The sequence below is a fragment of the Manis pentadactyla genome, chromosome 17 (genome assembly GCF_030020395.1).
Source record: "Manis pentadactyla isolate mManPen7 chromosome 17, mManPen7.hap1, whole genome shotgun sequence".
Lineage (NCBI taxonomy): Eukaryota > Metazoa > Chordata > Mammalia > Pholidota > Manidae > Manis > Manis pentadactyla.
The window spans coordinates 61,710,152-61,723,728 of NC_080035.1; the positions used below are offsets into that span (position 1 = coordinate 61,710,152).

General features: G+C 39.7%; 1 long non-coding RNA gene across 1 annotated transcript; it reads left to right on the top strand.

Moving 5' to 3' along the window:
* The first annotated feature begins 1,978 nt into the window (after positions 1-1,978).
* Positions 1,979-13,270, top strand: LOC118916707 (uncharacterized). The gene is made up of 3 exons (XR_008994510.1): positions 1,979-2,292; positions 7,885-8,005; positions 12,424-13,270. It is a non-coding gene; the product is annotated as an uncharacterized LOC118916707 (long non-coding RNA).
* Positions 13,271-13,577: the final 307 nt, after the last annotated feature.

A 13,577-nucleotide genomic window follows, 5' to 3' on the forward strand; every position in this document is an offset into this window, starting at 1 on the left:
TCCCACATGTAAACATTTAAATCTATACCACATAATACTTGTTAAAAGATGAGTGTTTATAAAATGCTATGGAAATGGAGAGGAAGGAATAATTTCTTCAGCGTGACCTACCTGGGGAAAATCTTTTAGAGGAAGTGGCATTATAATTAGGGTTTAAAATATGAATGGATGTTCTTCAGCTGGAGAAGGAGAGACAAAAGGAATGGTATTTCAGACCAGAGGAAGAGGTAAAAATACACAGTGAGTTCACAGAGCAATGAATAGTTTGATACTGTTTAAAGATAAGTGGGAAGGTACAAATAATATTTCTGATTAACCCAAGTCCTTATTAATTATACCTATTGCAATTATTTTGGTGCTTAAGAATACCATATATTTCATTTCTTCTTTTTCAGTCTTGAGCAGGAAACAGTACTCATTTCCGGAATCATGAGGTACATTACATAAACAGCCATGGGTAACCTTCACAATCACCTTATTTTCCTTGACTTAGGTAAACAGGAACCTAACCTTGACACATCATCAAATACAAAGACAGCTGGCAATAATCACACTCTAAAAATACATAGCATTTTTTAAATTTTATTTTTTAGAAAAAAATAAAGAAGAAGAAGCGACACATTTCCTAAGTAGACACTCTTGACACAGAAAGGATTACATTGCCATCTTTTTTTATAACCCATTAGAAACCACATCTTTAGTTCATGTTTGCACTCAGTTTTCACAGATCCTACTGAGATAGCGCAACCATTCCATTTGACCTTGAACTTCAATGTGTAAGTTGAGTAAAGTCAGTTACACTTACAACAAAATTAAAAAAAAAAAGTCCTTTGCCAAATGTAGACAGCCAGCTCAACCCTAAGAGAGGTGTGAAAACATGATGGCTTCTAAGGGCGAGTAGCGAATGTAACAAGAATAAAATCCCATGTCATTATTTTAAGACATACTACACACTTTAGAGCCATTTAAAACTTATTTTTCTGTTTCATTTTCTCTTTGAAAACATTCTTTGCCAAGTTTCTGCAGAATAGTACCTAAGAAGAATAATTAAAACCATTTTCATTCAGCCTTTTCTTAATTTAACTGGCCCATCCCTTTCTATTAGACTCAAATCTCTTGCTGAAGGACTTTAGCAAAGGTCAAGGGCTCTCTGCCTGACAGTACTTTTTATTTACATAAAGCCACAAGTTTATTTCTACATCATTCCTTCCAACTTCCAAAATCCCCAGGGATTCCCAGCTTCTTTTAAGGTCTTTCTCATTCCTCCACCAGCATAAAATTTTCACATTTTTAAAGACAATAACAGGTCTTCACCAGAAATTCCATATGCCAATTTGTTATTTCTTCTTTTAAATGCCATTCCCAAGAAGCACTGTAAAGTTGACATAAGAAATGGGAGAGCTGGTAGATTTCCAACAGAAATAGAAAATTAAGAGGTATGTGGGCACTGTATTACCCACAAAGGCCCCTGACTGGAATATTTCCCATCAAAACGTAGTTTTTAAGGTTTGAAGAATCTGTAGAATTACCTCCATTTCCAGTTCATTTTCTGCAAACAGGGCTTTTACATTAGAGGATGCTTTCTTTTTATTCCACATCTGGTAGGTTGTCTTTTTTAAAAAACCTTTTTTGTTTCTGGTGAAAACCACAGTATGTCACTTCACAGCTGTCCCTCAGATGCACCCATCATCCTTCTGCAGACCCGTGGTTTGTCCAGTCTTGTGACACATGGTGAACTGGATTCATACCTACTTCGGCACTGTGCTCATAAACACTTACTAACTTACTGAAATATAAAAGGGAGCCTCTCGTATTGGCCATTTCACTCTTCCAGTGTTCTAACCAAAACAGAAGCTTTCCCTCTGCACATTTGTGTGCATCCTATGGACTTCCTGGACCAATATCTTTTTGGTTAACTTTATATAGCAAAAAACAAATACTAGATACTGCCAGGATATATGCCATTTTATTTTAATGTTACTGGTGAACAAGATTCATGGTGCTTAATCTTAGCCTAACATTTTTCTTAGGTCTCTGTATGTGAACTTCAAGACAGGTGTTTATTAGCCACTTGCAATAAACTAGAAAACATCCTTGGGTAAAAACCACCTTTCCCCAATTTACACGTATCTTCATTTGCTCTTCAGATTTTCACAGAAATGCAACAGTTTTCAATTCCAGGGATGGTGCTTTTTGATCCGAGCCGTACTTGATTTGAGAACAGTGAATTTCAAAGGAGGATTTGCCAAACCAGAATGGTCAACATCACCTTGAAAATCTCATTTAGGAAAGGTTTGATATTTAAAAAAATATTTGTACTGTCACAATGGAGAAGATTTAGCACCAAAGCATGCATTTAAACAATAGAGGCTAGAAACTTTTGAAAGTGAGGAAGTCTGAGAAATAGGTATTTAAAGTATCATACTGGGAAGAATATTCCAAAACAGATCACCCATCTGCTTCCTTGACGTTTCTTTGATATTCAGTCACCATCCCTGAGAACAGGAACTGTCACCTGTTGATGGTGTGTGATCATGGTTGAGATGGTCACCATCCAGTCCTTTCCTTACGACCATTTCATCACTATGCTTCCTTCTACGCTGTTTGTTATTCACTAGCACCTTTACTTTTTTCTCACCACAGCTGAGTTTATTTTCCTGTTGACTGTTAGTATTATTCTTTTCCAAATGTATTGATTTTCATTTCTCAGGGATGGATTTCACATTCTTAGATTGGCTTGATGGGACTCCTCACACTGGAGACAAACATGAGCACCTTTGGGTGCCCCGAGGCTCCTGCATTCTCTCCTGGGTGCCCTTTCTCCATCCTTTCCCAGCATTGTTCGTGTCTTATCATCCCCTGGTGTCCTTCTTTTCCTCTAGTTGATCCGTGAGTGAGCAACTCCACTGTGCTTCTAGTACAAGCTTTGCCTGGAGCTCTTATTTCATTTCTTGCCTGTCACTTATCAGTGACATTCTGATGCTAGGCAGTGTGATGCTGGAATCATATTAATGAAGGTTGGGTAGTTGAGAAAGAAACTAGTTCATCAAATTAGCTTGACTTTCCTGAAACATGAGAAACCCAGATCCTCCAGAGAGCAACTCAGGAGCAGAAAAATCTCAGGCATCACACACCTTCATTACAGAGAAATTAAACACCGAAGAGATGTTTTCCTGGGGGCACTTTCACTGAAATTTTATCTCAGCACTGGAAGTGAGCCTTGATTGGTGGACCTTAGAAACCTTTAACTTGGTTTCAAGTCATCATGGATTCAGCCTGGGAGACTGATGTGGCTGGAAACTGGTGTTCCAGTGTGTTGGGGGGAAGGGCGAAACCTCTTAAATCACAGTGACCATATCTCTTGTATCCTTAAAACTATGTAAACATAACTAAGGTAGCTACTTTTGGAAACAAAGGTGACATTTGAAGGGGATAAAAGCGCATGGCCTAAAAGAAAAGAGGTAAATTTAGGCAATGTACAAGGGACTATGCCTACTTTCTCCAGAAAGTTCCCTGGCTTGGCGACTTCCATGCCTCTGTGGTCCCCTAATGTCTGGGAGATGGACGGCTGCAGAGTACTCAGACGAGAACTAGAGTGGGTTGGTTTCTTTGTTTGTTTGAAAAGTTGAACTAAGGTTGAACCAATGAAGACATTGCTTCTTCCCAATTACTCCCAATCTGAACATAATTTGTCTTCACTTCATCTTTCTAATGTTTAGTAAACAAATGGACCGAGGTATTTTACTCTGCACTTGTGACCTTCCACAACAAAGATATAGGTATGTACAATAGAGGATGATAACACAAAAAAAGACTACTTGAGGAAGTCATCAATGTCACTAGGTATATTATTGTGACCAGTTCAGTTCTCCAAATGACCCCCACATATATCCAACACAAAAAAAGGAATTTAAGGGCAGCCATCTGCTTTGTGCTATAAGAAAGATTGGTTAGAATAGAAGCAGCTTGTTTAATTAAAATGTTTCCATTACAATTCTGTGTAAACATTCAAATCATAGCTGAGTCTGAATCACTCACTGGCACAGTATTGTTCATGCTCCCCTAGATTAACTGAAACATATTCTCAGTGCTTTAATTCAATGACCAAAATGTAATTTTAAGAAGGTAGAAGGGAAATTAGACAGGCTGCAGCTATCCAAACTCTTTTGACCTTATTCTAAGACTTTGAACTTTTTTGGACATACCTTGAATTTTTTAGTTAAAAAAATGCACTTATAGTTTTGTGGATTTGGATATTTAGTTTTTGAAAGAGAGTATCTCCCAAATATAGTAAATGTTCTTAAGTATTTTTATTATGTAAAGAAAAGGATTTTTTCTTTAATCAGCATATCTCACAAAGTCAGCAAAAAGTCACTCTGGAAGAACATCAGAACTTTTAAGGCTGAGGTATAAAAAAATAAACCAATGGGAAGCAAATGAAAGGGTTTTGAGTGTGTTAAATAAAAATTCACTTTGTACAAAGGTAGCCAGGTGGTGAGACAGACAGGCTCCAAATCTCCTGTTTGGCCCAGTGCGACTCATGTGACTCTCAAACAACATGTGTAATGCTGGGGTACTAAGACCCCAACTAAGAGAATACTTATGTAGGGCTGAGCCACATAAAGGGTGTGTGTGTATGTGTGTGTGTGTGTTTGTACATACACACGTGTGCACACACGCACGCCCCTGAGCTGGCTCTCAATGAGGGAGGATGTGATATTGCCCTGGCCTGACACCAAGAGCAGAGCCTCCCCAGACTCACAGGTTATCTGTTGGCTTGGTCCCCGTCACTTCTCACGGCCTAAGTCTGGGTGGGCAGGGTGTACCTGAGCAACCGGTTTGCTGTGATCAGAGCTCACTCTTCTAGGGTGAGGTGGACTGTGGTTACTTGGATAGGCATTTTTATCCCACATTCTGTGCCTTGTATAGAAGGAATAAAAGTTGAAGAGTGAAAGGTAAACAGTTGAATTTTTACTTTTACTTCAGAGGCTATTTAAGACCTTTGGTCTTGATAATTCCAAAATATTTACCGTCCTGGGGTTTGTTACAGATCCAGCCATTAATGCTCCTTTGAAATCTTCTAAAAAATCCAAAGGAATTTTCAGAAGCTAGTTGTGGTTCAACCAGGGTTGCAGTGAAAAAAAGTTTAAATCAGCTACAAATCAGGTGACAATTAAAAATGAGCTACTTACTAATGATGTATTTTTACTTATACTTACCAATTTACCAAAAAAAATGTTTGAGGCGTATTCAGTGTTAAAGTATATCTAAAACAGAGCAATTAGACCACAAAGAGAACAAAATTAAAGTAACAAAGAAAGAAATGAATCATATCTTTATGCTGCACAGTAAATTTAACTTTGAATTTCTAGAAAAGAAGTTTTAAGAAAGGATCAGATTGTACTAAATAAGATCAGATTTGGTCTTTGTCAGATGAAAGGCCAATAAAACAGAACAAAACATAAAAAAACACAAACAAGTAGTGATACATATTTTAATCGACTTAATTCTATGAATAATGCCTCACATATGAAATCTAGCAAAAAAAGATGGTTTATATTCTGCAGGATAATTTTTGACCATGGTTTTTCAAGGGATTTCATACCCAGGTCAAAACTCATTATGACCCACCCATAGAGCATCAGTTCTCTCTCCTTCCAAGTATTTAGCAGAATTGTAAATCATATGTGATTATAATCTGCATCTTCCACTAAATGAGTGTGAGTTCAATGAGAATGGAGGCCAGATCTACTTTTGCTCAACATTGCATTTCAGACACAGGGCTGACATAAGGAAGCAGTCAGTCAAAATGTGTTGAATGAGTGAATTCTTCTAATGAAAGCCATCCTTTCAAGCCCCAGGACATTACATTAAATTTCAACCTATGTAATGAATTTCTTTTAAGAGAGTGAAGATAAGATAATCTAATTGTTTGGGTTTGATGGGATCATTATTCAAGAATATGGCTTAGAAAATCTAGAGGAAAGGGTAAATCACATGCCCCTTAGACTGCCCCTTCAAACATTGGGTGTCTCTGGTAAGTTTTGGCAGATGCTGGCCCATCAGAATTCTGAAAACAAAGTGCTTAAACTGTAACTCATTAGAGAAAAATCAGTACTAACATTACAATGGAGCAGTGTGCCTTCTTCAAGAATTCGGAGGTCTGGATGGTGTTCCTGCCTCAGGGGAGAGCTGGGTGTCTTTTCCTCGAAGACGGTGTGGTGCAGCGGAAGGAGAAGGCGACCGAGTTCCAGTCCCGGCTCTGCCTCTGTATCCATGAGGCACAGGGTGGGGTCTCCTGCTTTAAGACTCAAGCTTCTTAACTGTAAAGTAGGGCGGTGATACCTGCAACTTTTCAGAATTCTTGTATGATTAAATGACGATGAATGAAAAGTTTCCAGCATATAGTGGGATGACACATAGAATTTGGATTTTTTAAATGAATAGTTTTTTGGGGGCTATCTAGTTAATCAAGCTGAATAATGCCAGTTAGCTTTACCAAAAGTCCACTGGATGCTCTGGGGGTAATTCTGGAAGTTAAATGACTTCTGGGGTCAATAATGTATTAATGACGATTTTCCAGAAGTTTCAACCTTGTCACATATGAGAGCTCAATGTAATAGTTGCTGGATTAAGAGTGAATGAATAACAGTAAATATGGACCTGAGGTCTCCTGATTTTGTTTGACTGTAACTGGAATGAAACTCTAAACTGAGTTCATTTTAGCTTTTACATTATTTTTCTCCATCTGTGGGATTACCTTTTAAAATCTGGACCCATCTTCTTGCCATCATGAAGAGCATCTTAAGACAACCTCTCCATATATCTGGGATATATATCTGGTATGTGACAACATGCCATAAGGTTTATTTGCCCACAAACTATTTAATGGAAATAAAAATATTATTTACTTTTACAACATATTTTCTGGTAAATCTTTCCATTCCTGGAAGCTAGCAGGAGTTCAGTGATCTTGGTGAAGAAATGACTGTGTGCCTTCTATTTAACTTTATTTAGAACCATCCTTGGTTTTAGTATAGTCTCAGTATCTCTAACTGCATAACTGTGTCAGCTACTAAAACTGGAATATCCAAAATTTTCTTTATGAGAAATCTATGTTTCATTGAGAGGTAAACAATTCCCTTTCTGTTTGGGAAACAGATTTAGACTGTGCACTCTCCCATCTGCTCCAACCATGAATTGTACATGCAATTTATCATCATGACAGGATGATGGCAGGTTAAAGTCACTGGGCAGGAACAGAGGCTGGAGTCCACTCTCTTTTGAAAAAGTCACTGGGCCCTTTGTCACTCAGGGCAGGTCATTTTGTTAGTTTGGAGAGCCACAAACGTGACACAGAAAGAAAGGCAGTTACTCCCTAGCCATCTCAGAAGCACTGTGACTATTTTAGAAAGAGATACAGCTAGATGTATAAAATAATGCATCTTAACTCTTCAAGCAATTATCCCAATTGTGTGCAAGCAGCTCAAACAAATGAAATAATCCAAGCTTAGGAAAGCAAAGGTTTTATACAAAAATATTTTGGGGAAAAAAATGAATGTCTGTGCCACTATTTCCAAATCTTTGAAAAGAAACACGGATTGATGAAAATAAGAAGATATTGATTCTACAGTCCATGAAAAAACCTGGTAGGCCACAAGTAGGCCTTTCTTCAAATCAATGACCTTGTTCCTTTAAGAAAAGCTGGCTGGAGCGAGCCTGGGAAACATCAGGTGTTTTGAGATTTTCCTCTGGGCTTTGGCATGGAGAAACCTACCCTGCTGTGCTCACCTCTGCGACTGTTACTGTCTGTTTACTAATTCTCATAAAGTATGAGTCTCATCGTTACTATTTTAAAAAAATATCCTTTGTTTAAATCTTTAGAAGATTGTGACTCCCCCTGCAGAAGCAAAGAAACTGAATGGCCCCTTCATAGGTGACCACAGTGCTTCTCCGGTGTATGGAACCATTTCCCTGTCAGTCTTGCAAGAGTGAATCAGCTATTGTAAGTATAATCACTCTGGGCGTTCTATACACTTTCATTTTTAAATCCAGTTTCTGAAACTTGGAGGTGCAGCATAAGACGGTGAATCTGGTCCCTCAGCCTTCGCGCTGCCCCTGAAGGCCTCCATCTGCACCCCCGGCCTCCGGATGACACGGGGAGCCCAAACCCAGATGCGGACCGCAGGGAGGGGAGCCGAGGGCGAGAGCGGCGGCAGCGTGAGCCCCTCTGATCTGAACAGCCTCGTGGCCCTTTCTTTCCAAAGAGGCCTTTTCTTCTCTTTCAAAGGGGAGCAAGAGCCCCAGAACGCGAGGCAGTTGCAGGGGTTGGGAGCTAGACCCCCAGAACGCCTGGGTTTCTATCAGAGCTGTGCCTCTCTGGGCCTGTTTTTCTTCCAACAGAACTTGCCTTGTGGGGCTTAGGGGAGGACTGGCCGAGTGTGTGGGTGGAGAGTGGGTAGAGAGTGCCGGGTGTGCGACTTGGGGCTGCCCTGGGGTCTGGCGTGGCCTGGTACAGCCTACAGGAGATTCCCAGGGGGAGGTGTTTGCGCCCGACCTGTCCCAGGCAGGACGGGGACCCAGGGCTCTGGACGGTCTGTCTATTCTCACTACTTTTTTTTTTTTAAGTTTTAAACTTCCTTTATTATTATTAATACCGAACACAGAAACCAATCTTCAAGGGGGATTATTTTTTTTATTCCATGACATTTTCACATTAGCAAGATTTTATTTATTTTAAAGATAAAGGTTAGCAGATAAACCTCTTTATATCTTCTATTTTCCAATGACAGGTTTCTATTATCATTTAAGTCATTGTCAAAAATTTTATGATCAGATCTCTAATCTGTGCATTATTGAATGTTATAGGATACCATAGCACTCTACTTGAGCTGTCTTAGTAGAGATGTTGAAGAAAGCTTACTATGCCCATAGATCTAAAGGATGACATCTCCTCATAAGTGTTTAAGAAATATTAATCATACCATATGATCTGAAAAAAATGGGATGATGGCTATATTAAAGGGATAGCAATTTTAAAAGAAGATAGTTACATTTCTTAGATTTCAGCATCATATGTTTTAACTTTTTGTCACAAATATAACAAAAGGATTTTAACAGAATAGGAGTAACATATACTACTTATGATAAGTAAAATGTTCAACAAAGGAATTTTGAGTCCAAGCAGTCTAAAATAAAGGATTCATGCCGAATCATCTTTCGGCAATGACAGATTCTGTAAGGGCTATTTTCAGTTACAGTTTGTCCTGTATTCACTCTAGTATTTGTATCGTGTCTTTATTAATATCTATGAAGTCTTACTGTGAATTTCCCTGTTGTATCAAAATGAGTAAAATATTCTCAGGTTATCTCTTATGAATGATTATTTTATATTATCATACCTCCTTTTAGATGCTTTTACTATATTTTGCTGTGGTTTGGTAGAAATGTAGGCTTAATCCAGGCAACTGCATATTAGCATGGAAGAATATTCATATGCGTTTGCTGTAGATAAGTAGATGTCCCCTCCTACACCCAGCCAGGATAAAAAAGAAATCAAAATAAATCTACCCATTTCTAATAACTTTGTTCTACAATTGCTCTCCTGAATTACATTATTCTTTCCACCAAGGAGAAAAACCAGCTAAGTCAAGGTTGGTCTATGAACAAGAGAAAGCATTTCCCACGGGGGAGTCTGCATTAGAGTCTGTGTATAGAACCCAGACTGGTGGGAAATTGGAAATTAGATTTATGAGAAACTGATGCTGATTCTTAACTTCTCTCAATTTACAGCCCATTTTGTTTTCAGAGGAGTATCTGTTTCTCACCGGCCAAGGAGCGAGTCCAGAGTGAGATCCTACAGGGAGGTGGGGAGTCATAGGTTGGCACAGTTTCAAAATACAGCTAAAGTACAGGATCTGCAAGCAGGTGGCCGCGGCTGAGCTGTTTTAGTTGTGGCCGGAGGGATGGTGTAAGAGCACAAAAACGCCTAGGGGGTAGCAAGTAGGCAAATGTTCCAGGACCCTGCAGCTATGAGAAAAACTAACATCTGGGTCTGAGCAAAGCAGCTCTCCACCCTTTTGGTGGGTCTGACATAGCAGGGGAAGGCCCACAACAGACTTGTGGTATTTCTAGAACCCAGGGAAGGAAATCCAACACTCCCCACCTTCACCCTCTGAGCCAGCTTCATTTTATTCCTGGGGAAACAAACTGAAATTTCAGCACAGGCAAGATGACTGTCCCTGATGCAGACATGCTGGGAGTAGCCCTCACAGAGGGTGACTCTGCATCAGGGCTGTTTACCCCCACGGGGAGCCACTGCGGGTCACGCGGCCTGCTTGGTGCCATTTGGTCTGCTCTGACGCCTTTCTGGACAGGAAGTCCTTAAGATTAAAGATTGTATTTTTATGGGCCTATGCCTGCCTAAGCCAAGCTATTAACTGAAGAGAAATGTAACTAGAAGTCAACTCCTAGAAAGGATATTAACAATCATTTGTGTGTGTGTCAGGATGAAAAATAGGAGGAAGTCGAGGTGGAGTAATAGCGGGATAAGTAGAAACCAGCAAAGTTAAGTAGAATATGAGAAATAAAAGTACTTCTGTGCTGAAGTAGAATTTTCTCGTTTGAGATCATATTGCATGTATAATTAAAACAAAATTGGTAAAAGCCTTAGGATATTAGGATATTCACAGATAGGCCAAATAAAAGAACACAGACAGGCCAAACAAAAGATTTCATCTTTTTCTCTGTAGCTGCCTTTCATAAAGTACTTTTTTTCCCCCAAAAAACAATATCTTGGCAAATGGAAACAAGTAAATATTTGAAGAAAGTATAACTGAATGTGAATACCAGAGAGAGGGACCTTTTGTTTGTGTTTAGCTGTGTTGGTGTTGTGGTATATACTACGACTGTTGAATGAAACTCATTTGGAAAATCTAGTTTCTTCATACAACCTGGTGAGTGACTTACGGTGCTGTACTTCAGATACATGCCACTTGGGTTTATATTTTTATGCATAATATTTATCCAGGTAATGTAACAAGGTGCCAGGTGTGATTAAATTACACTTGAAAAAATGCTTTAGCTTTTCAGGGTGAATAATTGTTAATGCAATAATAAACTCATTTATTGCCAATGCATGTTGCTTTTATGATAGTTTCAAAACCTGTAACTTTGAATATAACCTTTCAGAAAGGGTTGAAACCTTCAGAATTTTGGCTGTGTGTGTATATATGTGCATGTTGAGATATTTGTTCACTTCAACATAAATATGAAACTATAGATAATTTAACATTGTAACTCTATAATATTAACATTGTAGTTTAATAATATTTTATTCTAATTCTCTGTTAAACTTCAATGAAAGCAATACCTACTTAATACATATTTTTCAGATTGAGTCATAAAGATATTAAAAGAATCCTTAATGTGGAAAATAATTTAATTAGATAATTTATTATCAATTGCTTATTAATACATAACAGTAATTATGTACACTAATGTTCATTTAAACACTAGAAGGTAAAAATTTTGGCATTAGTAAGGAAAGCCTTTCTAAAAGTAATAGCAATAGCAGCTTCATGTTTTGATAGAACAAAAAAATAGAAATTTGAGAAATAATATTTGGTATATATTCAGTTTAGAAAATTTGGAAAAAAAAAACAGAAAAATGCAAAGAAGAAAATAACAGTCATCCCTAATCCCCTCATCCACTGATAATTTCTGTGAACGTTTTGGTTTGTCTATTTCAGCTCCTCTTCTGTGCACATATATATCTTTACATTGCTGTATATTAATCTATCAATGCCAGTATTTTGGAAATAGGATTTCGTTATATAATTTGTTTTTATGTACTATGACAAGAATATTTTGATTTCAACATTCTTTCACAGCTTACATTATAACTTATTTACTCAATCCCCCATTGCTTGCCATATAGTGAGTGTGGTTCTAATTGGTTGGCAGCAGGTCCCGTAAATGGGAAGCTGCCTTCACGCTGGGCGCTCTGGGCTCCTCCTGACGTCGCTCAGGTCTTGACCTTTCCTTGGGGTAAACTCTGTCCTGCTCCCCTCCCAGCACTGCTTCCTGGAGAGATTTCCCCCCTGAAAGCCTTCTCAACATACTCTTCTGTTAGCCAGCATCAAGCTGCTAAATTTGTTTTGGACTTGATGCTGTAGTTTAAAAAAACAAATTCTGAACGGTTGTCTTGGACGTTCCCATTGGGATCATGTGGGTTTCTCAGACCGTGGATATTATTTTCACCTATTGTGATGCCGAGTTTCAGTTCTTAATACTAAAATAGATCATCCTTGTGCAGGTTTCCTCAGACACCCTGCCTGCAGCTTCCTTCCAGTTTGTCAGAGCCAATTTTGCGCTTCTCTGAAAGCTTTCCTGTTATTTTCCTCCTTTTTTGTCTTTATATAGATAATGTTGGGTAAACAAAAGGTGGACACTCTACACCAGGCACCGAGGGTCCGGCCGGTTGGGAACGGGAAGTGGCGGCGCGGGGACCCGCCGGAAATGCAGGCGCACTTTCTCTCCGGTGCTCAGGCGGACCCACCCATCGCATTGCTGGACGAAGCTCAGTCCTAATACTTTCAAGGTAAGGAAAGGTTTGCACCATTCATGCAGGGAACCAGTGTGATGTGAAGTAGAGTCCACAGTGACCTACAAACCCTGGAGGTTTTCGGAGCCTCATCCACAAATGTCTTCCCAGTGTCCAAACTGGGGGAGACAGACACAGAAGCAATCCTGAAAAACTGTTCTCCTTACTTACACGTTCTGTTCTTCACATCACTTTTGGTTTTTTGAGAAGGCGAAAATGAGTGATCACTGACCACTCCGGTTGCTTCGCTGCAGTTCTTTCTCTTCAAAGCCACTCTCATTAGTGAACTGGCTCCCCGTGCAGGAAGGAAGCAGAGTGCCTGGCCTGGTCCGTACGTGAAAGCTGTGGGCACACGGAGTCGGTTCCCACAGGTATCAATCTCCGCATGTTCCAGAAAACTGCCAATCTACACCCAAGATCTGAGACGGTTGCCAGGGCCACTATAAAATAGAAAAAAAGAATGCCCAGTGGTAAAAGGCATGTGGATTTTTGTTCATGCCTTTTACCTGAATGTAGTCAATTAAACAAAATAAACTAGAATGATCACAGAGTGAAAAACAAAAACATGCAAACTAATTAGAATTTTAACACTCCCACAGCCGTTCAGCCAGTCCATTTGTTTTTAAGGCCAAAGTTCCCACCACATGAAAGGCACACAGCAGGCCCTGCTGGGCAGCTTGCAGACCAGCAAGGAGGAAGGCCATCCTGGGGAGGCCCCTGGAAAAGCAGCTGTCAGGCCCTCACTTCTGACCCGCGGGGCGCTGGGCTGGCTCGGCTCCCAGACCTTCCCTTCACCCTGTCAAGGGGCCTGTGGTCCCAGAGTAGGGCTGGCCCTGCGCTGGTTTCAGTGGCTTCAAGAAACAGATGCTGCAATTACCTTCAGAGGCAGGAGCGAGATGGACTGAGGGGTGTCCGGCTTGGAGGATGGTGGTCCATCCAGGGGCGGCCTTTACTGCTGCTAATCCTTTTAGGT